This window comes from Oncorhynchus kisutch, linkage group LG20, assembly GCF_002021735.2.
Source record: "Oncorhynchus kisutch isolate 150728-3 linkage group LG20, Okis_V2, whole genome shotgun sequence".
Classification (NCBI taxonomy): domain Eukaryota; kingdom Metazoa; phylum Chordata; class Actinopteri; order Salmoniformes; family Salmonidae; genus Oncorhynchus; species Oncorhynchus kisutch.
Genome location: NC_034193.2, coordinates 42,130,413 through 42,158,344, shown reverse-complemented (window position 1 = coordinate 42,158,344; position 27,932 = coordinate 42,130,413). Strand labels below are relative to the sequence as shown.

General features: G+C 45.1%; 1 long non-coding RNA gene across 1 annotated transcript in view; it reads right to left on the bottom strand.

Moving 5' to 3' along the window:
- Positions 1-2,189: 2,189 nt before the first annotated feature.
- LOC116355527 (uncharacterized) overlaps positions 2,190-27,932 on the bottom strand; it is a 32,705-nt gene continuing 6,962 nt past the window's right edge. The window contains exons 2-3 of the long non-coding RNA XR_004204562.1: positions 7,581-7,732; positions 2,190-2,357 (exon numbers count right to left, since the gene is read on the bottom strand). This is a non-coding gene — a long non-coding RNA (uncharacterized LOC116355527). The remainder of the gene's footprint in view (positions 2,358-7,580; positions 7,733-27,932) is intronic.

Below are 27,932 nucleotides of genomic sequence, written 5' to 3'. Positions count from 1 at the left end.
GGTGCGGTGGAGCAAAAATCAGCACAGAGCGAGTCAGTATGAGAGCAGATCTGTAGGGGCCCAAATGGAGATGACAGAAAATAGAAATCTCCAGCCCAGTCGTGCATGAGAGAGAGACACTGATGTGTCATTCTGACTGACAGGCAGCGCATTGGCCCTCCAAATGAAGGGACAGTATCACTGGCTCAGGGACTCTCTGTCTTGGTCGGTTCTCAGTCTGTTGTGAAGAAAACACTATTGTGAATTCCTGTGCGTTTCGGTAGAAGGTGTAAAAATCATAATAACAGGTTTCCCTAATTCACAAGATTTTACACTCTCTACCGAAACGCACAGGAAGGGAATTCACTTTCCATATTAGGCGGCAGCCTCCTGTGGCTGAGCATGTGTTGCTTCCAGCCTGTCAGAAATGGATAACAAAACTTAATTATATTCTATTCTTTCCATGTCCCCTGCAAATTCTTGTGGATGCTTGCGCACACACACACACACAAAGAAATGTAGGCACATGCACACACACACACACACACCAACGAGAAGAGAGATCAACGCAGTCTAAAGATCATTCTGTCACAGACATACTCATTTGCTCTGCAGTGGCACAGGGCTCCACTCTTCACAGTGGGCACAAATAACCCTTTAACACCATTGGCGGTTTACTGAGGCACGTAGTGTTATGGCTAAACTTGCTCCATGTACAGCTCTGCACCATAGTGGATCCAGCCCAATGTTCCGTACCTGCTGTCAGCATCACTTGTGGTTTATGGATGTTGCAGTGATCCAACTACAGTCAATGTCCCACTCCTTCTGGTACTCAACGCACAATGGAATCCCTCCTTATGGCCGCAGACTGTGTATAAAGCCCTGGTCCTTGTCCGAGTGTTATACATGAGGGATGTATGACATTGTGAAATCAGCGTAACTGGTGTCCTCTATATGCCATACCAACGGACTGTAACAGCAGGTAGACAGACAGGAGGGGGTATGGCGCCAGCATCAGTAACAGAGAGAAAGAAGCCATTTAATTTCTCGAGCTTCAAAAAAAAATGTGATCTGATTTCTGATGACACAAGTCGTCTGTGTTCTATTACCAAGGGGAACAAAGCCTATGAAATAATGTTAGTCTGGTGGAGGATGGTAAATCACTAACGTGCAGTTGGCTAGATTGTAGGCTTCTGGACACGGCTGATAACAGAACCATGTGTTGAAAAAAGGAGAGTGAATTGATTTGTGTCAAAGGCTTCCTCGCTTCTCGTTAGGTTTATATTTGAACAGAGAGCAAGAACACAGGCCATGCAGAACGTCATTTTAAATCCGTTGTTTTGCCAGCCAACGAGGACAGTTGAGGTGAGGTCAATGATGTTGGCTGGGGATACTTCCTCTGTTTTGAGTAATACACTATGATCACATACTCTACTGCCTATCAGGATAAAGGTAGGACCCAGATGCAGACCGTGTCGAAGTAACAATGTTTATTACAGCAACAGGGGAAAAGGTACAGGACGGCAGTCAGGCTCAGGGTCAGGCAGAGGTCGGTCATCCAGAGACGGGGCAAAGGTACAGGACGGCAGGCAGGCTCAGGGTCAGGCAGAGGTCGGTCATCCAGAGACGGGGCAAGGGTACAGGACGGCAGGCAGGCTCAGGGTCAGGCAGAGGTCGGTCATCCAGAGACGGGGCAAAGGTACAGGACGGCAGGCAGGCAGGCACGGGCAGAGTGGTCAGGCGGGCGGGCTCGGGGTCAAGACAGGCAAGGGTCAGAACCAGGAGTTGCGAGAAAAGAGAGACTGGGGAAAAGCAGGCGCTGAACACAAAGAACACTGGTTGACTTGACAAACAAGACGAACTGGCAACAGACAAACAGAGAACACAGGTATAAAAACACAGGAGATAATGGGGAAGATGGGCGACACCTGGAGGGGGTGGAGACAATCACAAAGGCAGGTGAAACAGATCAGGGTGTGACACTGCCAATGCTACAGATCTAATTGAATTCACAATGGCGCCTTAAGGAACACTACAGGTCGGAATGTACTGTCACTACTGAAAGGCTTTTGCCATGGTATGTTAACCATGTAAATAGAAACCATACAGGAGAGGGGAATTATGAGAAACAGATTATAATCGAGTGTAGCTTTTGTAGACAGAGTACACACATGATCCATATGTCCATGTTTGGCTTGGGAGCTAGCTAGTTGACAAACGGTAGCTTTGATTCTGGGCTCAGTGCCAAGCCAAACCTAGCCCAACTCAGCCCAGCTCACCCAGGTTTAGGACTCCTCAGCCAACAGAGTACACCAATACGATTCAGGCTGCATCTCGATCGTCTTCTACTTGTGTCCTTCACATTTACCGGCGCGAATCTGAACAGAGGATGAAAGCAATGTGGATCCTATCAGGTGAGTACTGTCACCTTGTCAGTCCTTTGTGATGGAGTAAAGTTTAGACAGGAAGAGCCACAAGTAAGCCTATTTAAACGATCAGTTTCACTTTCCTCGCCCTCCTCTTCTCCTTGGCTAATTGGGTGTCCGAGAGTCGAGATAAACAAACCAAAAACAATTCATTAAAGGCTGAGCTGTAACTGAAAAAAAGAAGCTAATGAATAATCGTTCATCATTCTGTCTGTGTCCCAAATGGCATCCTATTCCGTATACGTTGCACTATTTTGACCTGGACCCATAGGGCTCTGGTCAGCAGTAGTGCACTAAAGAGTGAATAGGGTGCTATTTGGGACACACCCTCTGTTCCTTCCTAACTGACCGTTCTATCGTTTCTCATTGCAACAGCTTTTTAATCCAATTAGCAATCCCTTTCTTTGGACTAATGGATGTAAAAATATTTTTAAAAGAGGGGGGAGCGATGCAGACAAATGGAGGGATGAAGGGAATCGATGGAGGAGTGGAGAAGAGAGATCAGGCGTAACAATGACGGACATTGACCCATCTGTAATGAATGAGGGAAATCAGTGGGAGGAGCACATTTTTATTTACATTTTTTCTGTGTCGGAGGTTTGATTTTATTGCGTGTGTGTGTGTGTGTGTGTGTGTGTGTGTGTGTGTGTGTGTGTGTGTGTGTGTGTGTGTGTGTGTGTGTGTGTGTGTACATAAACATTCAAGAGGCGTTCTCAATCTCAGGTGTAATAAACATGCAAATACTTCCCTCTCATCTCAATCTGACACTTTTACACAAAGGAGTAGGCTGCTGCTACAACGGCACGCATACACACCACACACACGTTGGTCCCAGCATAGTAGAGTTCAGTTCTCTCAGTGGCTGAGCAGTAGTATGTTTTATGAGTGACAGTCACACACGGGCGTCCTGTTGTCTCTCCATGCTTAGTGTGACAATGATGGCAGCTGGAAAGCAAGGGGATGACACCTCTACGTCTCCTCAAATTAACCAACCAACCAACCAATCTCTTCCGTAATTCAGATTTCCCTACACAGGTTGAGGGTTGGAATAATACAAAAAGGCTGGGATATGACACTGAGGTAGGCCTGTTTCAACACCTCCTGCTGGGAGTGTGTCCAAATAGTGTGATGATTGCCCAGCTCTCTAGCTACAGCACACACACCCTGGAAACTCTTTATGTCACTCACTCTCTCACACATCAAATCTAAATCTTTCTCAGGTACTGGCATTGCTCTGCCCTCACACACCTAATAACAGATGTGTTTTACGTAGTGCTTTTCATTACAACCAGAATCTCAAAGATTCTTATTTCATGTGGTGCAGGAAGTCTTTTAACAGGTTAAGTTAAACTTAGTGCAGCGCGGTAACATCGGGCACTCTGTAATTGCTGTTTATTTGCCTGTAGTCCAAAACCAGAACAAGGTTCATGACACAGGAATTTGAATGAATCTCAACGTCTTAGCGCAGATACTGGAATAGATGATTGCCATTCCACTAAACTGTAGCTCTGAGAACGAACAGGGTGAGTCTTTAAAAGTGAAAGCAAACTCTGCTTGACGTTCCAGAAGAGCGAAGTGTGAAAAGTGGCTTGCAAAAGTGTCTCTCCCCATTGAGGATTTCTCCTGTCCTGTGTGCTGGGACATCTTCAGAGATCCTGTCGTCATGTCGTGTTGCCACAGCTTCTGTAAAAACCTGTCTGCGGGGATTCTGGAAAGAGAGCGGATCTCAAGAGTGTCCCGTCTGCAGGAGAAGATCCTCAAAGTATGAGCCTCCTAATAACCTGTCTGTAAAGAACCTGTGTGAAGCCTTCTGAAAGGAAGAGGAGACAGAGAGCTTTAGCGGGGTCTGAGGTGTTCTGCAGTCTGCACTGTGAGCAACTCAAGCTCTTCTGTCGGAAGGATGAACCAGGCTTTCTGTTCGGTGTGTCATGATTCAAGGGAACACAAAGGTCATGACTGCATCGCCATAGATGAAGCTGCAAAAGATCATGAGGTAGGCAACATGTGGTCATTTTAAAAGTCTCCCCAACATTTAGATATTTGGAAGAGGGAAATACTTATTAAACTACGAATGTAGGGATCTATTCAATCTGTATTGCTGAAGTGTTACAGATTGCGCAATAGACATTTAAAGGTTATTTCCGTTTGCGTGTCCTCTAACGCATTTAAATTACAACCACGCTGTAACGCTGAACTTCCTCGATACGGATTGAATACAGCCTTTTGTCTAATCTGTACTCTTGGGTACACTGGCATGTTTTACCTCAATTATAGAAGGAAGTCCAGAGTGAACTGAAGCCATTGCAGGAGAAACTGAAGATCTTTAAAGAAGTCAAGCTCGCCTGTGATAAAACAGCACAGCATAACAAGGGGAGAATGATGAGTGCCGCAACAGATCCACCATGGAATTTTCATTCTAAATGATCCCACTCACTCTTTAACAATGTCAGTATCATGATACATGGGATGGGGATATGGGTATATATGGGGTGTTTTTCATACTTTTGATATATATACGTAGTAATATCCCCAGATGAGTATGACAATGAGTCTCATCATATAGTGAGTCAGGACCCCCGGAGGATCACAGTACAGGAGCAGAGGAGAGCTGACATTCTCTGACCCTGATAATAACACACACGTACTTACAATGCCTCTCGTTTTCACTGAGCCGCTCGTTCCAGTATTTCATACATACAGCAAGCTAAAGAGCCTACCAGTGAAGACCTCTGTAACAGTGGAACGACGCAGTTGAAGTTGACACCACCTCAGTCCGTAATTATATACAGTATAATATATCACTATCTCCATCTGTTGAATAATCTTGCTTCAAGGAATCTTTAATAAAACCATCGATCTCCGAAATAGTCAGTTTTTCTACATTTCCAAAATCTGTTTTTATGAACACAAACTAACTGCTGCGGTGCTGTAAATCGACAGGGTACCGCGACGGTGTAGTCAGTGTGTTGACTGGAGGGCTGAGGGGACCAGAGGTGCCACACAGGCCCCAGGATGAGACTGTGACTGATGGGTCCAGAGGCCCCAGGATGAGACTGTGACTGATGGGTCCAGAGGCCCCAGGATGAGACTGTGACTGATGGGTCCACAGGCCCCAGGATGAGACTGTGACTGATGGGTCCACAGGCCCCAGGATGAGACTGTGACTGATGGGTCCTCAGGCCCCAGGATGAGACTGTGACTGATGGGTCCGCAGGCCCCAGGATGAGACTGTGACTGACGGGTCCAGAGGCCCCAGGATGAGACTGTGACTGACGGGTCCAGAGGCCCCAGGATGAGACTGTGACGGACGGGTCCACAGGCCCCAGGATGAGACTGTGACTGATGGGACCACAGGCCCCAGGATGAGACTGTGACGGATGGGTCCACAGGCCCCAGGATGAGACTGTGACTGATGGGACCACAGGCCCCAGGATGAGACTGTGACTGATGGGTCCACAGGCCCCAGGATGAGACTGTGACTGACGGGTCCACAGGCCCCAGGATGAGACTGTGACTGACGGGTCCACAGGCCCCAGGATGAGACTGTGACTGACGGGACCACAGGCCCCAGGATGAGACTGTGACTGACGGGTCCACAGGCCCCAGGATGAGACTGTGACTGACGGGTCCACAGGCCCCAGGATGAGACTGTGACTGACGGGTCCGCAGGCCCCAGGATGAGACTGTGACTGACTGGTCCGCAGGCCCCAGGATGAGACTGTGACTGACGGGTCCGCAGGCCCCAGGATGAGACTGTGACTGATGGGACCGCAGGCCCCTGGATGAGACTGTGACGGATGGGTCCACAGGCCCCAGGATGAGACTGTGACTGATGGGTCCACAGGCCCCAGGATGAGACTGTGACTGATGGGTCCACAGGCCCCAGGATGAGACTGTGACGGATGGGTCCACAGGCCCCAGGATGAGACTGTGACTGATGGGACCACAGGCCCCAGGATGAGACTGTGACTGATGGGTCCACAGGCCCCAGGATGAGACTGTGACTGATGGGTCCACAGGCCCCAGGATGAGACTGTGACTGATGGGTCCACAGGCCCCAGGATGAGACTGTGACTGATGGGTCCACAGGCCCCAGGATGAGACTGTGACGGATGGGTCCACAGGCCCCAGGATGAGACTGTGACTGATGGGACCACAGGCCCCAGGATGAGACTGTGACTGATGGGACCACAGGCCCCTGGATGAGACTGTGACGGATGGGTCCACAGGCCCCAGGATGAGACTGTGACTGATGGGACCACAGGCCCCAGGATGAGACTGTGACTGATGGGTCCACAGGCCCCAGGATGAGACTGTGACTGATGGGTCCGCAGGCCCCAGGATAAGACTGTGACTGATGGGTCCACAGGCCCCAGGATGAGACTGTGACTGATGGGTCCGCAGGCCCACAGCGTAACAGAGGGTGAAAAGGGAAACATATCGAGGGCAAGTCCCATTGGAAAGACCAAATCTATCTAATACACAATGTGATCTAGAGATCACAGAAGAAGAAATAAAGTAACTAACCGACCTTCACACTCTCCCTCACAGAAACATACACAGACAGCCCTTTTCCAACAGTGGTCAAATCCGATCTCCCTCTGTAATAGCAATTGCTCATTCACTGCAGTCCAACAGTGGGCCAGCCGGACAGCCTGAGACATCCAGTCTAGAAGGAGGAGTAGCATCACCAGGTGGACAGCCTCTCACAACCCCACTGTTTATTCAGAGCTCCGGCTCCCTTCCAGTCCCACGCACAGTCAGATTCATAATGAGATTCATGCCCGGGCTACGCTGCAGTGAGGCCCACGGGGTGGAAGCAGGGGGATTTCCCGTGTCAATCAAAGAGTTGTATTACTTATGGAAAGCAAAGAAGTTTTTTGTTTGGTGTCTGCAGTGCATGTTGTTTATTTGGTGAGTACTCCTCTGAGTGCCTGTACTCTGTCCATCCCTGTTCTGATGCTGTGACCATTCCCTGACACCGTACCACACCTAATAAAAGTCTTGCCTGCTGTTGCGTGGGGGCTCAGTGCTAATATCAAAGGGCGGAAGAGGAGAGGGATATGGGGGAGAGAGAGAGAGAAAGAGACGGGGGGGGAGAGAGAAATATGGACGGAGAGATGAAGTAACAGCGTTTGGAGCCAGAGCAATCTGAGCTGAAAATGAGCATTTTACCTCATTGAGAAGATTCCTGCTTTCTCATGCTGGGCACAAACATCCTTATCTTTCAGCTTCAAAACTCCAGCTTGGAAAACTCTGGGTCCTTCCTCTGCTCTTCTTCCTGCAAAACGGTATCCTCATGCCCCCTCTGAGTTTTTCTTCGTTCCCTGCTGGGACATTAAAGTCATATTTAAGACATGTTAAATAGCTTATTTAGCATAGCTCTAGCCTGGTTACAGGTCCGTTTGTGCTACCATAGGAGTTGGCAATACCATAGAAATAGAATCTATAGAAGGGTCTTGGAACCCATAACCCTGGCAATTTGACTGGTACACTCACAATGGCTTACAGCCTAATTGACTTTAATAGGCACCCCTGTTCTATAGATTATATTTCTATGGGCAATACAGCACAAAGTATCTGGGATTGGACAAACCATAGCTAGCCCGGAGGTGGAAATGCGAACAGGAGGACTGATGCTATCTTGTTTTCAATGTAGCAATAAAACGCCATAGCAAAATCAATTGAGGTTTATTGAGGCCGGTGGTGTACTTAAGGTCAAAGAGGGACGATGGAATCCTACTCTTTACACGGCAATAGACAGAGACAGAGACGCGGTTTACTTCCGGGTCAGATAGGCAGAAACACAACGTTTCTTTCATTTTCTACTCATCTTTCATTTGTGACGATGTAAGTTGTTGAATAACAATATACTTAAACGACACTATTCAACCTTGTTTTAAAAAGAACTGGAGTTGGTAGTGTCCCATGTTATGCTCTATGTCTTCGATGGTGGCTTGCCGCCCAATTCTGCCTGCCGGCAGAGCGAGACCCTGTGCCTGAATTGTCTAGGAATATCAGAGGGATGACGGTGTCCTAAATAGGACAAATGGTGGTGGGTCCCGCGGAGGCAGTGATGTGTTAAGCTCAGGCATTGTTGGTGGGAGGGTGTGGGGCAGACTGGATTAAACCCGTGAATCATCATTGGGGAGATCTAGTCTATGTTCCAAATGGCACCCTGTTCCCTATATAGGGCAATACTTTTGACCAGGGCCCATCACAACCCGTGCACTAAATGTGAGTGTGATCCTGGACTCTCTCTCTCTCTCGGAGTCACACCTCTGTTTGTTTGTACTACAGTGTATAAATGGGACAATTTCATCCTGGCTCCTTAGCCACGCAGTCAGAAGGACACTCAGGAATCTCCATAGCCATAAACAGCTCTCTCCGGTTAGGATTCACATTCACGATGTAGTGGTGTGAAATGACTTAATGTGTCACATTCAAGCAGATCCATACAGGGTGGTGAAATATATAGATATGCTCCATGACGGAGTAATGGGCGGGTGTTTTAGAGAGAGAGAGAGGGGGAGGGGTCAGAGAGAGAGGGGGGGGGGGGGTCAGAGAGAGAGGGGGGAGAGTCAGAGAGAGAGAGGGGGGAGAGAGTCAGAGAGAGAGAGGGGGGAGAGTCAGAGAGAGACAGGGGGAGAGTCAAAGAGACAGAGGGGGAGAGTCAAAGAGACAGAGGGGGGTGTGTGGCCTGTATATTGCCCATAAAAATGATAGAAACACCAAGCCCTCTTCTCCCTCAACTCCACACTCCATCATTTATTTAGTCACTTTGAATGTGATTGGCTATGACACGCACAGGCTGCCATGCCACCATGCCAGCTGAATACTTATGTCCCCCCTTAATTGCCTGTAACAACACAGATGGGGGTGTGGGGGGAGGGGAGGGGACCAGGGGAAAACTCAAAATAACAGAATGCCATGGAGTTCCCCTCATCTGAGAAAGTTGTTGTCAGCGGTGTTCCCTGATCCCGAGGTCGCTCATGCTGGGAACGCGTGATCTCATGCCAGCGGTAGGTGAATCGGGAAGACGGACAAGTGAGATGACGACACATGACCCTAGAAGAAGATCAACAACCTTTAAAGCAGCGGGGTATCTGTGAGTCTGGTTGAATCAAAGTCTGTATTAAAGACCCGCTCTCTGATATTTCCAGCTGGTTTTGATCATTTAAACGACGTTAAGCTCATTCCATTGAGGGCAAAGTGTCTGTGGGTTTATGCGCCGCCCTTGTACTTGATTGATGAATTTAAGGTCACTAATTAGTAAGGAACTCCCCTCACCTGGTTGTCTAGGTCTTAATTGAAAGGAAAAACCCAAAACCTGCAAACACCCGGCCCACCATGGAATGAGTTTGACACCTCTGATTTAAATGAATGGTATATAGGCCTACCCATTGAGGAGTGGGTCTTTAAAAGAAGGGTGGCAGAAATATCAGAAATAAGATGTGACTTTTAATCGACATGTCAGGAAACAGCCTTAAACAGGTTGTCAGGGTGACACCATTGAAAGGGCGTTTCTTACATTTGTCTCCAAACGCTTCGATTGGTCGTAATGATCAGCCTGGTAGGAGGGGATATCCAAGCAGAGGAACATCTCCTGAATCGAAGCCACGTCCATTTCAATTTGTCCATTTCAATTTGGGGTGTCACATTGGCAAGCATGGAGCTCAAAGTCAAACTAAACATAACGACTTCAAATGAATATATCGTAAACACACACTTGCAGAAATGCAGTAAAATTCACAAAATGGATGGATGGGCATGTTAGTTAATAAACTTAAGCGACGCATGAAAATAACGGTATAGATGAATGGGAGCATAATACTTATGCTTATATTCATAAAGCTTCTCATAGCATAGCCTATCAAATAATGACATGCCGCTAGCTAGCTAACGCAGCTACATAGCTAGCTAGCTATAAACAAAACTTAGCGACTTACCAACACACTAGTCTCAGGTTTGACGTCCAGGCCATCTCCCGACGTTTGTTGAACAACTTCATGGAAGCCCATTATCACTAGAGTAGCTATTTCCTGATACAAGGGCAAGTACTAACCACACGTTGTCTGGGGAAGAGGTTCCAGTGGGCAAATTCATTTTGTGTGACCCGGTGCCCCAGGTGGGCAGGGTTTGCTCATGTTCGACCATTCCATTGGTCCTCCTAAGGAGAGGTCTCTGCCCACCCAGGGCACCGAGCCATGCAAAGCGAACTCGCCCAGTCTTTCCACAGAAAACACGGTTCCATAACGTGTTAACGGGTCCAAAATGGAATTGTTGTCATAATTGTAATCCAAACCAAACCCTCAAGTAAGTCTGACTAAACTCTATTTTGGAAGAGACTGATTTTATGACCAAAATTATCCTATTTACATTTGTAGCCAATTTTGACACTAGAATTAGCGTTTCTTACTCATATCGATGCCACATGGGCAGTTTAAATTCAGAGAAGTTGGTTTTAAGGGGCAGTTTGCCTTAAATGAATTCAGCTTGGTGAGAGCGGTGGGTTCTGACGTGTGGTCAACCTGTGAGTTGCACAATGGCTGGCGTTAGTGGTAGCTGTGCCAGTTATGGCTGGCGGGCCCTCACCTTTCACAACTCCACTGCCAACAGCCACGGGCCCCCTCCATTAAACACCCATTCCATCAGTTGTCAGGGGAGAGGACGTCAAAAACCTTTCGCTTACTTTGTATTATCCCAGGTGCTGCATGGATTATCATGTGTATGTCGACCATTTGGAAGTTTCTTACTTCTATGGACCTTGGGAATGAGAGTCAGTGGTCGTTTTCTCTTACAGTGGCTGTGGTATCCGTGTTAAATACAGTTTAGTGGGTTCATTTAGCTTCTGCCGCAGTTCAATGCATCAGCATGTTGAAGACAAAGGGGTTTGCCAGAGACAGGAGAGGATGACATTCTGTTTTCAGACAGGCTAGACAGTCTGGATACAACAGAATAAGTCAATACTTGACCTTGACCTGATGTGGTGACAACAGTTACAGACACTAGCTAGTGACAGTCTAGCCTGTATAATATTCCTTGGTCTTTCAAAGGAATTTGCCAAGCTTTAGGCAGATCATGAGAAAAACCTACTGTGCTGAGGGGAGAATGGCTCATAATAATGGCCGGAACAGAAGTAATGGAGTGATTCAAACACCTGGAAACCACGTATTTGATGAGTTTCATACCATTCCACTAATTCTGATCTAGTCATTACCATGAGCCTGGTCTTCCCAATTAAGGTACCACAAACCTCCTGTGGGGTGAACCGATTGACTCCAAAGGGATCAGCATCATGATGAAGAGTGCACCGAGGGTCTTTGCCTTGTCTGCCTCTTTCTGTATCCTGTTTAAACAGACATTAGGGCAATAACACTTAATGGCTGTGGTATATCAGACGATTTTAAGGCCCTCTCCCGGAGAAAGGACAGAGCGAGCGACGGAGCGTGGCAGAGAGCTAATTGAAGTCTCCTGACACCATTAGCACACTGCCATTGATTCAGGGGGATAGTGGACCGTGTGGTGCCAGAGAGAATGCAGATGGATGACGTTTTCTTTTTTAACACACTTCCTTTTCACGGGCCGGGCCACGCATCCCTAAGCACAAAGAAAAGGACTCATTTATTAGAAGCTCAGGGAGAATATAATGAAATGGGTCTTTGGATTGTGGTTGTGCTCTTTTCACAAATTCTACAAGCCTATAGAGAATACATTATTGTCTCCTTGAAATCTAGCCAGATAACTGCAGTGTCAAAACCATATTTGGCAATCAATTTGATTGGTCAAATAGCAAGAATAAACCTATTGGTCAAAAGACAGCGTTGGTCAAAGAGATGAATCAGGCTCAAAGGTCTTTGAGTAAAGATGGACTTACTATATATACAGAGATTTGTTAGCTCTTTGTCTCTGACTCCAGGCTAATATACTCTGACCACTGGGTGGTCAGCCACATAGAAATATAATTACTACATTGGACATTACCAAGTCAGTGTTCTGTGATGGGTACACTGGCTGCCAAATTGAGTGTGTGTGTGTGTGTGTGTGTGTGTGTGTGTGTGTGTATGTGAATGTATTTGCAAGTATAAGATTGAGTTGGTGTGTGCGCGCACATGATGACTTCCTGAGTATGTATTTTGGCCCTTGGCAGGGCCTGGCAGTGGCAGTAGAGAGGAGGCTAATGAAAGCTGCTTACAGTATAATGGGAGATGTGGTCCGACAATGGAGAAGGTAATTACTGCAGTCTCAACCCGGCACAGCACTGACTGGTTAAGAATTACATTATTGATCGGCTGATGGGCCAGGAGGCAATGGGATGCAAAACAAAGAGAAAAGATTCTACAGTACACAGCTCATCAGCCTGCACTGCTTCTATCAAGGCCAAGGCCCGCACAGAGACACACGCAGACACACACACAGTATCACACACACACACACACGTTTACACACTTAGATACTCGCACAAACATGCGCACACACAGTCTTTCCAGTATTTACACACACACACACACTCCAACTGACTACTCGGGGCTATGAGACAAGTCCATTGTGCCCTAATATGCTTGGCTGCAGAGATGGCGCTGTGTACTGACCCAGACAGGAATTCTCAGGACACTACAAACGCTGAACACATATGAGGGTCAGTGTAGACATTAGGTTTCAAGGGGTGGAAAGTTGGGGGCTGAAGGGAGTAATTTGCAGGCTCAGCCCCTTGTTGTTCAACAAACGGATGAACTGCCACACTCTTAAAACGTCTCTATTCACAACAAATGATCCAGAGTGCAGAAAGCAGGAAGCGCTCATCGATTTATGTGATTTTCGTTTTCACCAACTACCATATGAAAGGAACAGCGAATCTATTGATTTGGGGTTCTGTTTATTTTTACAAGTGGTAGGTATGATAGATCAATACACCTGGTCTCTGTCTGTACAGGCAGGAGGGGAGGTTTTCACTGCAGTGTCTCTACTGATCCATCATCACAGCTCCACAGCCGACTCTCTCTACTCTACCTAGAGACCCCCCCCCCCCACCTCTTTCGTTGTCTTATCCCCTTCTATTCACTTTCCACCCTTCCTACATTGATTCCGTCTCACCCGCCAGCTTGTAAGACATTAGGATTCCTACTGTTTTTCCCATTTCTCCTGCCTGTCAGTTGCATTACCCATCTCTCACTACAGAACTAGCCCCTGCAAACACACACACACCTGCCACCAGCATGGGTATGAGCCACGGCCCCTGACTTTCACACATAAATCTCCCATTCAGCTGTGAGACATGGGCCTCATGTTAAATGCCAAAGGGATTCCACCACAGCACAGGTAATTATTTATCTGGATCTATTCTCTTTCTCTCTCTCTCTCTATTGTCTCTCTCTCTTTATTGTCTCTCTCTATTGTCTCTCTCTCTCTCTCTATTCTCTCTCTCTATTGTCTCTCTCTCTATTGTCTCTCTATTCTCTCTCTCTCTCGCTCTCTCTCTCTCTATGCTCTCTCTCTCTCTCTCTCTGCTCTCTCTCTTTCTCTCTCTTTCTCTCATTAAAACAGGAGGCCCTGTAGCAGGCCAGTATATCCACGTGGCTAGGTGCCTAAGGGAGCTTGGCTCAGACAAATCAAGTGTTATTTGTCACATGCTTGGTAAAAACAGGAGTAGACTAACAGTGACATGCTTACTTACGGGCCCCTTCCCCGCAACACAGAAATAGAGAAAAACTAGAAAAGTAAAACACGTAATAATAAAAGTCGTAAAAAATACACAATGAGTGACGATAACGTGGCTATATACACGAGGTACCAGTACAGAGTCAATGTGCAGGGGTACGAGGTAATTGAGGTAGATGTGTGCACATGCAGATAGTCCGGGAAGCTATTTGGTTAACTATTTAGCAGTCTTATGGCTTGGGGGTAGAAGCTGTTCAGGGTCCTGTTGGTTCCAGATTTGGTGCATCGGTACCGCTTGCCATGCGGTAGCAGAGAGAACAGTCTATGACTAGGGTGGCTGGAGTCTTTCACAATGTCTGAGGCCCGCCGATCAATGCACCAAGATGGGGAAGGAGAGCAGGAGTAAGGAAGGGAGAGAGAGGGAGATAAAGGGAGAGGGGAGAGAGAGAGAGAAGTGGAGGGGGGGGAGAGAGAGAGAAGTGGAGAGGGAGTGAGACAGGGACAGAGGAGCATGGCTAAAAGGATTGATAACAAAACGCGGCCACCGAGAAATCCCCTTATTTCAGTCGGGCAGTCCTGTGGGTGCCGGAGGGAAAAGCGGAACAACAGCAGAGATGTGGAGAGGAGGAGGAGAGAGGAATACAGATTAGAGAAGAGGTTTTCAGAGAGAACTGTCTCTGGTACCAGTGTCCCTGAGGCTCTGTCACTTCCACCTCCACACAGAGCACTGATGAAATGCTGGTTTGTCACTGTATGCTCATTCTAGGGTTCCTATCTAACGTGCTTTAGATCTACGTGCAGCGTTGAATGCTAAGCGTTCATCTGTGACTAATAGCTTTGTAAAGCAGTATAGAAATTCAGCTCTATAGAAATGCTGTATGACTGACTGATTGATTTGAGCCGGGTAGTGGCATCAACAAATTGTCCTCGTTGAAGCATGACATACTACGGCATTCTTTACACAGGGCTTACAAGGTTTCTCATATTTCAAGCAGCTGCACAGCACTCTATAACAACTACTCCACTAAAGCATGGCGGTGCCCCAAATGGCACCCTATTCACTATGTAGTGCACTACTTTTGACCGGAACCCTATGGATTCAGATCCCTACTAAACTCAGCAAAAAAAGTAACGTCGCTTTTTCAGTCTCTCAAAGATAATTCGTAAAAATCCAAATAACTTCACAGATCTTCATTGTAAAGGGTTTAAACACTGTTTCCCATGCTATAGTTCATTGAACCATAAACAATGAATGAATATGCACCTGTGGAACGGTCGTTAAGACACTAACAGCTTACAGACGGTAGGCAATTAAGGTCACAGTTATGAAAACTTAGGACACTAAAGAGGCCTTTCTACTGACTCTAAAAAACACCAAAAGAAAGATGCCCAGGGTCCCTGCTCATCTGCACGAATGTGCCTTAGGCATGCTGCAAGGAGGCATGAGGACTGCAGATGTGGCCAGGGCAATAAATTGCAATGTTCGTAGTGTGAGACGCCTAAGACAGCGCTACAGGGAGACAGGATGGACAGCTGATCATCCTCGCAGTGGCAGACCACGTGTAACAACACCTGCACAGGATTGGTATATCCGAACATCACACCTACGGGACAGGTACAGGATGGCAACAACAACTGCCCGAGTTACACCAGGTACGCACAATCCCTCCATCAGTGCTCAGACTGTCAGCAATAGGCTGAGAGAGGCTGTACTGGGGGCTTGTAGGCCTGTTGTAAGGCATGTCCTTACCAGACATTGTCGGAAACAACGTTGCCTATGGGCACAAACCCACCATTGCTGGACCAGACAGGACTGACAAAAAGTGCTCTTCTCTGACGAGTCATGGTTTTGTCTCACCAGGGGTGATGGTCGGATTCGCGTTTATCATCGAAGGAATGAGCATTACACAGAGGCCTGTACTCGGGATCAATTTGGAGGTGGAGGGTCCATCATGGTCTGGGGCGGTGTGCCACAGCATCATCGGACTGAGCTTGTTGTCGTTGCAGGCAATCTCAACACTGTGCATTACAGGGAAGACATCCTCCTCCCTCATGTGGTACCCTTCTTCCAAGCTCATCCTGCCCCTCCAGCATGACAATGCCACCAGCCATACTGCTCGTTTTGTGCGTAATTTCCTGCAAGACAGGAATGTCAGTGAACTTGCAGGTGCCTTGGTGGAAGAGTAGGGTAACATCTCACAGCAAGAACGAATCTGGTGCAGTCCATGAGGAGGAGATGCACTGCAGTACTTAATGCAGCTGGTGGCCACACCAGATACTGACTGTTACTTTTGATTTTGATCAGATGTTAAGCCATTTTGCCACAACTTTGGAAGTATGCTTGGGGTCATTGTTCATTAGGAAGATCCATTTGCGACCAAGCTTTAACTTCCTGACTGATGTCTTGAGATGTTGCTACAATATATCCACATCATTTTCCATCCTCATGATGCCATCTATTTTGTGAAATGCGCCAGTCCCTCCTGCAGCAAAGCACCCCCACAACATGATGCTGCCACCCCCGTGCTTCACGGTTGGGATGGTGTTCTTCAGCTTGCAAGCCTCCCCCTTTTTCCTCCAAACATAAAGATGGTCATTATGGCCAAACAGTTCTATTTTTGTTTCATCAGACCAGAGGACATTTCTCCAAAAAGTATGATCTTTGTCCCCATGTGCAGTTGCAAACCGTAGTCTGGCTTTTTCATGGCGGTTTTGGAGCAGTGGCTTCTTCCTTGCTAAGCGACCTTTCAGGTTATGCCAATAGAGGACTCGTTTTACTGTGGATATAGATACTTTTGTACCTGTTTCCTCCAGCATCTTCACAAGGTCCTTTGCTGTTGTTTTGGGATTGATTTGCACTTTTCGCACCGAAGTATGTTCATCTCTAGGAGACAGAATGCGTCTCCTTCCTTCAGCGTCTCCTTCCATGGTCCCATGGTGTTTATACTTGCATACTATTGTTTGTACAGATGAACGTGGTACCTTCAGGCGTTTGGAAATTGCTCCCTAGGATGAACCAGACATGTGGAGGTCTAGAATTCTATTTCTGAGGTCTTGGCTGATTTCTTTTAAGCCTTGAAATACATCCACAGGTACACCTCCAATTGACTCAGAAGCTTCTAAAGCCATGACATCATTTTCTGGAATGTTCCAAGCTGTTTAAAGGCACAGTCAACTTAGTGTATGTGTATGACCCACTGAAATTGTGATACAGTGAATTATAAGTGAAATAATCTGTCTGTAAACAATTGCTGGAAAAATGATTTGTGTCATGCACAAAGTAGATGTCCTAACCGACTTTCCAAAACTATAGGCTGTTAACAAGAAATTTGTGGAGTGGTTGAAAAACGAGTTTTAATGACTCCAACCTAAGTGTATGTGAACTTCTGACGTCAACTGTATATACAGAATATATAAAGAGGGTGACGTAACAACAGGGAAAGTCCACTTTCCAATAGAGAAGTGACTTCATGTTAAGACATTGTTACAAAGGGTTTACAGGAAATACCGTATTGACAGTTTGTTAAATAACAAAAGTGAAACAGAAGCAATCAGTTCATATTCCAGGATCCAGGCAAGACAAGGTATGTATGTGGATGGCTACTTTCAATATTAAAGGGTGATGATGATTTCTGAACGGTTCTAACTGTCAAGTTTATCAACAGTAAGATGACATTTATAGTTGCTGCACTTAATAGCTGGATGTCTGATTGCTAGCGAGAACCGATAATCCTCTGTGGATTCATGTCTGAGTGCTTGGGTGAGTGCTCTGTTGCGATGAGGAGAATAAGCATTGTTATGATACTGTTTTACTACAGTTATAGTTACTTGTATGTCTGCACTGTAGCAAAGCGAGAGCATGGTTGCAAAACTCCACTTTCCCAAAATTCTGAGGTTTTCCAGATATCCTTTTGGGAAAGCTACAAAAATTTGGCAAACTCTAAGCAACCCTAACCACCAGTGGTGACCCGTTATTCAGGGCAGGTGTTTTTAGCTCCACATTTTTAGCAACAAAAATAATATATATATATATTATTTTATTTTTTTCTTGGGGGGCTTGCCTGTTTGCATGTTATTTTGGCATTAATACGTGTCACATTTCAGTTTGTAAACAATGTAAAAAAAAAAAGATCATTCAGTTAATAAAGCTGCATACACACATGGTCTCTTTTGTTTTCTTGAGTAAGGCAGCTCCAAAATGCAGGTGTTTCAGCCAAGCTCAGTGCTTTCTGTGGTGGTGGGGCGAGCCGGCAGAAAATAGGAGCGTTGCGCCGTGATTGGCTCAGTGTTCTGTCACTCATGGGCACAGTACGTCATCGCCAAGTTTATGTTCTTAGTAAGGGTAGACATCCAGAATTTCAGCCTTTTGGGTCCTGGTCATCGGCCACAGATAACATGATGTCAAATCACGTTATATCTACAGTAGCTTTGATTGGACTCAACATCTCTTTTTCAAAGTCTTAGTTAGCAGTCATCATTATGAATCAAGTCGACAATCTACTGGCAAATCCTTTTTAATCCTTGTCATATGAAGAGAAATTCTAGATAAAACATATCGGTGCTCATCGGCCATTGGACATAAAGATTTCACAACAAGTTGGAAATGTTGCACCCTCGACAACCACTGTGATTATTATTTAACCCTGCTGGTCATCTATGAACATTTGAACATCTTGGCCATGTTCTGTTATAATCTCCATCCAGAAGAGGACTGGCCACCCCTCATAGCCTGGTTCCTCTCTAGGTTTCTTCCTAGGTTCCGGCCTTTCTAGGGAGTTTTTCCTAGCCACCGTGCTTCTACACCTGCATTGCTTGCTGTTTGGGGTTTTAGGCTGGGTTTCTGTACAGCACCTTGTGACATCAGCTGATGTAGACGGGCTTTATAAATACATTTGATTGATTGATTTATACGCCCCATTTACTTATCCTACGGTTCTGACTTGTTGTACAGAGTACACTGTAAGAACGGCCCATGTTCTGAATTCCGTCGCTGTACATTTCAAAAGTGCTGAACAAATATTTATATTGACTAACGTTACGTCCATCGTCGCTCGCTCATTAATGTCTTAATCGAAATGACGGATTGCCTCTTATGCCGTAGTCTGTACAGTACATTTCAATTGTCAGTAGAAACCACATTTGTTTAAGCAAGCCATATCAGCTATGTTTTTTTTAAAGGCAGTAAATGAGGCTGAATGAACTGTTTTGCTGCCAGACAAGGCTCTGCTGAAAGGCAGGTATAGCAGTGGTAAGGTGTTGGGACAGCTTTATGGAGGCCCTAACAGTTTGTGGGCATAGTTTGTTACCGTTATAGTGCAATTAATTTATTATTTAGTGTTGTGTTGTGGCTTTGATGGCATGCAATCCCACAAAGAGTTACATGCTAAAATTGCCACTGCTAACCACCATATGAAAATCCCCACTCCATCTCCTGCAAGGTTCAAGTTGTGTCTTTGCTGCGTCTTTGCCTTTGCTGTGTTGGTGGTGTATGTTTACATGTTGTGTAGCTTCAGGCCATCATACTGAGCAAAACTGTCAAAGATGGAGGGGTTACTTTGTTGTCTTCATCTTTTGAGGTAAACTTTCCCCATAATAACTTTCCCTGGTTGCCCAACAGTGATTGAGCCCTCAGGCCATGTAAGTAATGCCATTACAAAACGGCTGCCTCAGCACCCCAGAAAACATGTCCACATTGACACGATGTGGGCCTAATGCGGGCTAAAATATTGGCCACACGTAGGCTGCCAACATTGGGTTAATGCACTTTTTCTATTTAATAGGAATTTATTTTAATTATTTATTACAATTTAATTAAATGTCTGTATCAGAAACACAATTAAGTTGTTGCTATTATACATGTATTTTTACAAGAGAAACTTAAGTTTTTCATACGTGTCTTTATAAATAATTGAGATTAACATTTTAAAATGGTTTCAAAGTAAAAAAATATATAATTATGCAGTTCCACATACAGTACCAGTCAAAGGTTTGGGCACACCTACTCATTCCAGGGTTTGTCTTTATTTTTTACTATTTTCTACATTGTAGAATAATAGTGAAGACATCAAAACTATGAAATAACACGTATGGAATCATGTAGTAACCCCAAAACAGTGTTAAACAAATCAAAATATATTTTAGATTTAGATTCTTCAAAGTAGCCAACCTTTACCTTGATGACAGCTTTGCACATTCTTGGCATTCTCTCAACCAGCTTCATGAGGTAGTCACCTGGAATTAACAGCTGTGCCGCCCACCACAAAGCTCTCTCTGTTGATAAGTGTATCTCAGCCTGTCACCTAGAGCTCTGTTCAGCAACAAACCTCGTTCTGACAGGGAGTCAAGCCCTGCTGGCTGCTGTTGAGCTTGTTGAAACCAGTTTCTGACAGGTTGTGAAAGTCAATAACAGCATGTTAGTTTACTTTTCAGATACACACACTTTGAAGTTGTTCAAAGCAGCGCCGTCCAGAAAGATAAGTTGAGCTGACGCGTGTGCCGCATGGAACGACAGAGTGACAGAATGTTTCAGGTTTCATTTTAGCAGCGTGACTCTCGATGCCTGTTGAAAGGGATGTTTAGTGAACTCCATCTACTTCCTAAAGAACTACAGCTAAGACAATAGTGGAACAGTTGCCGGATAAAGTGTGTTTGCTTTGGGTAGGAATGGAGTGAAAACTTCCTCTTTGCCGTTTACTTACACCAATGTAATGGACTTTGACTAAGGGTCATTGCCAGGTCAACTGACACGGTGCTTATGGTCCTACTGGAAAGTTTTTGGTAGATGTTTGTGTGTTCAAATCTAAGTTTATTGATCACATACTCAGATTTGCAGATGTTTTAGCAGGTGCAGTGAAATTCTTATGTTGCTAGCTCCAATAATGCAGTAGAGTTTCTTGCAAATACAATATAAATACACAAATAATCAAACTAATCGAAACAAGCAATAGAGAGATCATTCAGAGTACACGGAACAAAAATATAAAACAATGTGTGAAATGTTGGTCCCATGTTTCATGAGCTGGAAGAAAAGATCCCAGAAATGTTTCATACGCACAAAAAGCTTCTCTAAAAAGTTGTGCACAAATTCATTTACATCTCTTTTAGTGAGCATTTCTCCTTTGCCAAGATAATCCATCCATCTGACAGGTGTGGCATGTCAAGGAGCTGATTAAACAGCATGATAATTACACAGGTGCACCTTGTGCTGGGGGCAATAGAAGGCCACTCTAAAATGTGCAGTTTATTCACAACACAATGCCACAGATGTCTCAAGTTTTGAGGGAGCGTGCAATTGGCATGCTGACTGCAGGAATGTCCACCAGAGCTGTGCCATAGAATTTAATGCTAATTTCTCTACCATAAGCCGACACCAACATCATTTTAGAGAATTTGGCAGTACGTCCAACCGGCCTCAGGGATGAGGAGTATTTGTGTCTGTAATAAAGCCTTTTGTGGAAAAAATAATAATTCTGATTGCCTGGGCATGGCGCCCCAGTGGGTGTGAAGTAAGAAATCACATGGAAAACGTGGTAAGCAAATGAGGTTTTTTTTAAAACAGATTAATTTGTGTAAGACATTTCATGATGCTTGTATCTAAACCAAAGTAGATACTTTTATAGATAAGCTTCAACATGAGGTTCTAACCTAGCATGAAAGTGCATCCTTGTAACTGTTAATGTAAGGTAGCAAAATGTTTTCCTTGGGGTAAGTTGAGCCAATGGTCGAGCCAACGGCAAGAGGAGTTAAGAGTTTTCTTCCCAGTGCAAGACATTATCACTGGGATAGAAGGTAACAACAGGGCCTATGTAACGTTGGTGTTATTAGAGGTGTTAAGCCTCTGTTAAAAGATGCTTAAAAGACAAAAATATCAATTGTAATTGTGTTGAATTGTGTTTGGGAAATAAAGATAGACATGGTTTTAAAAAGGAAGTATTTGTGCCAAGAGACAATTTTTTGGGGCCAAGCTGTTTTCAAAACGAATGTTTATATGAATTTGGATTATTTCCATGGATACACAACACCTTGAAATATATGTAGAAATCTTTGTTTTCCTTGATGGAATGATGCTTAATGTAAAAATGGTGTATGTAAAAACAAAACACTTACCCCACTCTCCCCTATGTACAGTACTAGGTATATTAAGATGAGCTATGTCAAGAATATAGTACATGTGCATACACAGTGAGTAAACAACAGTATATAAACAGAACGTGAGGTGACCCGCGTTCAATGAATATATACTTGGGACAGTCTAAAGGTGCAGGGCTGACTACCGGGCAAGTGATGGCTTTTCAACAGTTTGACTGAACAGTCCAATCCATTAGAGTGAAGGAGTACATACTTTGTTGAGAATGGTAACAAATCAGACCACAGCCAACAAGTTTCACCACTCATCAACCTGTCGCGCTTTTTACTTGCCTCCTTCAGGAACCAATCTAAGCTTAAAAAAATACGTTTAAACCCCAGTGGAGTGCCGTTGTCATCGATTAGGGCATACTTGATATTTTGTCCTGGCGTTTTTGTTTTGGTTGCCTACGTCAGGGAGATATTCGTAGATAATAAATGACACTGCTGATGCGAGCAGCCAGCCGCTCTCCTGGGAGATGGCTTCAGTCTCAGGCCCACAAATGGTGTGGGAACATTGATGGAGCAGGGCGGCCATTTTCTCATCAGCAGCATCCCTGGGAGGAAACAGCTCATCATAATAGGATGTTCATCAATCCTGAAGGGTAATACTTGTATGAGGTGCTATGAAAGGGGCTAACGATCTGACCGACGCTTTGTTAAAAGGAATCTTGTGTGTCTCGCCGCCGTAACGAGCTACTTTCCAGTGGTGACTGGTGGAGATGATCAGAGCGGCGTGTTGGTGGAGTGAGTAGTGGTGAAAGTCATTTGCGGGTGGCTGGCTTGGGGAGTCTTTGAGAGAGGCGACACGTGGTCACTATTCAAAGTTGGTATCCAGATTTCCAGAAAAAGTTGAAACCATTGTTCTTTAACAAAATTAGACTCAACTGTATATCAAAGAAATAAGAAAGTGTAGACCCACTACAGACACACACATTGACCAAACACCAACACCTAATTGGACTGTTTGCTTTTCTTGGCAAAGAAAAAAAAGCTGTGTTACAAAAAAGCGGTGTTTCCTGTGGTAATACAGTACTTTGATACAGAGAAGAGAGGCATATCTGCTCCTGTCTGCTGTCATCAAAAGAGGAACCGTCTGTCTCACTAGTCCTTGGTCATGTCTACACTTGACACTTACATGTGACTTCTGCTCTCAGAATACGAAGTTCGCATTGAAAAGACTGGTCTAAATGCACAAAAGTCGCTTTGTTGTCTGATTGTAATCTGGGATGCATTGTGTATGGATTTCTCCTCTGTTTGTATGCAATAAGGCTACCAAAAGCACATACAGTGGGCAAACATCATTAGCACTCCTCCCACAAATCTCAGAAAATGTGTTTTGGGGCCCGAGACACACCTTTTCATCATTACGTTGGAGGAAATACATTCTTAGCCTGTGAGGAACATGTTTGCTGGCCTGAAATGCTAGCCGATAAGCTAATATTAAGAAAAAATAGAGTTATGCTAACCCGTTTGCAATCCCTTTAGCGTTGCTTGCTAGCTTGATACAGAGGTTAGCTGGCTAGTTAGCTACAGTAGTTAGCTGGCTAGTTAGCTACAGCCTATTTAGCCTATTCCAGAGTTTGTAGAATGCATACTGGCATTTGAATATAGTGCGGGAAAAGGGAATCCGGACAGTCGACACGTTTAGATGTAGACGCATTCGGAATGCAATAATCAGAACTCTAATCAGAATACTGAAGCTGAATGAACGGTTAAGTCTAGACGTTTCTTTCTTATTTGAAAGTAAAAATGAACGTCTTCTGCACTCACTCCTCCCTCTGTAGTGTAGACTCCTCCAGCTCTGAACACGTTCCCGTTCCCTCCCAGTCGCCCTTTCTCCTCCCTAACAACATCTGTAGGGGTGAAATCAGAGTGTAGCGAACAGAACGCCCCGAGGAGTATCATGGAAGAGTGTTCTCTTTACTGCACCATTAGGCCATATTTTATGGGTGAGATTTATGGGTGAAATGGCAGTCATCTTCCCAGGTTAGTAATTTGTAGATTGTGTGCGATGCCAGCAAACAAGGGTCGAAACAGAATGCGGGCACTGATTCAAATGACATTTGTAATTGGGAGTAATGTTTATGTCAAAAGCTCTCCTTCCTGCCAAATGTTTACTATACCATAAGAAGATGGCTTATGAACCCGAGAGGATACATAACGTATTGGATGTATATTGAAGAAATGGACTTGGACGGACTGTAAGATAGGTTCAGGACTGTTGTTGCTACCATGGCACACCGGTCAGAATGCAAATGAAGTGGAGAAGGAATCCAGGTTTAGGGGGTCACACACACACACACACACACGGGGGGGGGGGGGGGGGGGGGGACTTGTAAGTAGGCAGGTCTGATGGATGGGTTAGGAGTTGTGGCTTGTAAGCCCTTGGAGATTGGAGGTGGATAACAAGGATGTGGTGGTCTGGAAGAAGGACACAAAAGGGAAACATTAGGAACACAACATAAAAGGTGCAGGCATGACAAAGTAGTGCCAGATGACGATTACAGGAAACGGGACAAACTAAGGAGGCTGCCAGGACTAAACATAAAAAGGGCATTAGCATTATCAAACTGAGCACATGGCTATATAAAAGAGATAACATAGGGCAAAGTTAAGGCAGCATATGCCCATAGTATCTCCAACAATAACTAGGCACTTACTTCAAATGACCCATTAGTCGTGCTCAGGTAGAGACATGCTGCTAATATGAGGGAACAGAGGAGTGAAAAAGGGAGAGGAGAGGTGATTAAGGGAGTGCGAACAGGTGTGTAGGGAAGGTGCGTGGCCTGGGGTAATTGGAAGCAATTGGAGTCCATGATCCTTCACAACATACTGTATGTAAAGTAATACAATTATCAATTAGAAAACATCCGTTTGAAATTGGCTGTTTTGACTATGGACATGTCTCCTAGCTGTGACTAAAGTTTTGTGTAGTGCTAACAGCTGATGAGGGGGTGTGAACTAAAGCATTTTAGAGGAAAATACATTTCATGGCCAAGGATTCTCTTGCCGACTTGTTATAATTATCATAATCTTATAATTGAGGAGAAATATCCACTTTAGAACTTGGGCAATAAAACTACCACTTTCTTCTATTAGCTCTGATTACGTGAAGTGGACATTGAGTGTTGCTCATCGCCCCCGGGTCAGTATTTTAGCCGTGGGAATTTGCGCTGCAATAAATCATAATATCATAAAACCACCTCCAGCGTCATCTGAACAGCATTTATATCCAGGAACGAAGCCAGAACTAGGGCTATGGCTGTGACCAATATGGCACCTGTATAGGTTTCCTATATAGGTTTGTCCTGTGTGGCTCAGTTGGTAGAGCATGGAGCTTGCAACATCAGGGTTGTCGGTTTGATTCCCACAGTGGACCAGTATGAAAAAATTATGAACATTTATGAACTCACTACTTTAAGTCGCTCTGGAGAAGAACTTCTGCTAAATTACTAAAATAGCGCACTACTTTTGAGAGCCCTATAGTCAAATAGGGAATTGGGTGCTATTTCCAACACACCTATGTTTGACGCAGACCAGAGGGACCAACATATCAAGCCAGCAGGTAGATTAAACAAAGTGCAGGCAAACACTATGGGCTATAATCCTCTACTTCAGCAAACACTGTCCCTGGGTTTGGGCATGGCTGTGCATCGTAGCAGGTAGCTAATGTTGTTTTTGAGCCAGATTAGCGTCCCTGATTCCAACGGAACGTGTCCCTGATCTCCGGCTAGCTAATTTTCCAAGGGATAACCCTCCTTCAAACACGAGTTTAACACTGGGATCCTACATCAAAGCTTCACTGTGTGTGTTTGCTTCACATCAAAGCTTCACTGTGTGTGTGTGTGTGTGTGTGTGTGTGTGTGTGTGTGTGTGTGTGTGTGTGTGTGTGTGTGTGTGTGTGTGTGTGTGTATGCGTCTGGGATAATATGTGGGCAAACATAGAAGCCGTTTACAATCTAGAGAGGAGACAAAGGAAAACGAACGTCTCTGATTTGGCCTCTCCTCCATAGATTAGAGGGGATTACAACGACGGAGCTAACTCTGATTAGAGAGAAAGCGGGATGACTTCAGTGGGACGAGTACAGCCTGGTTAGAATCGATGAGTCCTCCTCATATCACTTCGAGGCTGGAGAGCCAAAGTGAAGTGGTCACGATGACGCTAATAATATCGCACTTGGATTTCTCAAGTCTAGTGGCAAAACTTTGAAGTGATAGTTCACTCCAACGTAAGCCCTCAAAATGTGGTCAAATGTCGAGTTCAGCCCACATCCCGGACCGTCTGTTGTGTTGGTTCCAGCTATGTTTTTCAATTCCAAATGAGTGGTGAAAGATCGGAGTCGCCTTAAAATCACATGAAGGTTGAGGCATGTAGCTCGTTCTACACACCAGATGCCAGGGGATGTGCACCAATATCAACGTTGGACTGCTTCTGAGGTCTGAAAGAATCTCGCAAACTTTGATCTCCATGCGGACAAAATTGTGCGGAACGACACATCAGTGCATCAAAGGCACAAAATGCCAGCCACCTCTAGGTGAGAGCCATCTAGATTTCCATGAACTGTCATGATTAGAAAATCAATACAGTGGCATTTCAAATATGAGGCCTGATACCCTTAGCAATTAGTCAGCTGATGAAAGAGAGACAGCAATTTGAGCCGGTCACCTGGTCCTAGCAACATTTATTAGGCCATTTTTCTTGGCAACGATCATTTCAAAGCTATATAGGCAATCCGTATAGGCAGATACGTCTCTTGGCTGCTGTGTTGGCTATGGTCCAGCTAATCATCATTGTGTGCGACTTAGGGCTTTGTTATTCCAGTGATGGTCAGTTGTAAATGGTTTGATGAAACCATAACGATGAGGCCACAGATGGCGGCGTTAACTTAATCGAGCGCCATTCAGTCTCTTTATGGCCGTACAGCGTCTGTAGCGTCGCTAACGGCCCTAGGCTAACTACTGTGACAATGCGGCTTTTATATCAATCTATATATCGCCATCCAGTTTATGACAACGGTGTTAATTCCAATCAAAAATGTATTAAGTGGAGCGATATAACCTTCAATGACAGCTAGAGACTGGATGGATCAATGGTCCCATGGACAGATAACAATGGGAATTTGACAATGATTATGAATCTCTATGCATTGTATATCCACAGAAGAATCAAATGTATACTGAACAAAAATAGAAATGCAATTATTTTACTGAGTTACAGTTCATATAATGAAATCCGTCAATTGAAAAAAAATAATTAGGCCCTGATCTATGGACTGGGCAGGGACACAGCCATTGGTGGGTCTTGGGAGTCAGGCCCAGTCAATCAAAATGAGTTTTTCCCCCCAAAAGGGCTTTATTACAGACATAAATGCTCCTAAATTTCATCCTCGGCCCAGGTGGCTGGTTTAAGATGATCCCGCAGGTGAAGAAGCAGGATATAGAGGTCCTGGGCTGGTGTGGTTACACGTGGTCTGCGGTTGTGAGGCTGGTTGGACGTACTGCCAAATTCTTTAAAACGATGTTGGAGGCAGCTTATGGTAGAGAAATTAACATTCAATTCTCTGGCAACAGCTCTGGTGGACATTCCTGCAATCAGCATGCCAATTGCACGCTCCCTCAAAACCTGAGACATCTATGACATGGATAGCGGCATTCACGAAAAACTGAAAGAGCGATCCACCGCATTTAACCATGAAAAGAGGTCTGGTGATATGGCTGAATATAAACAGTGTAGTTATTCCC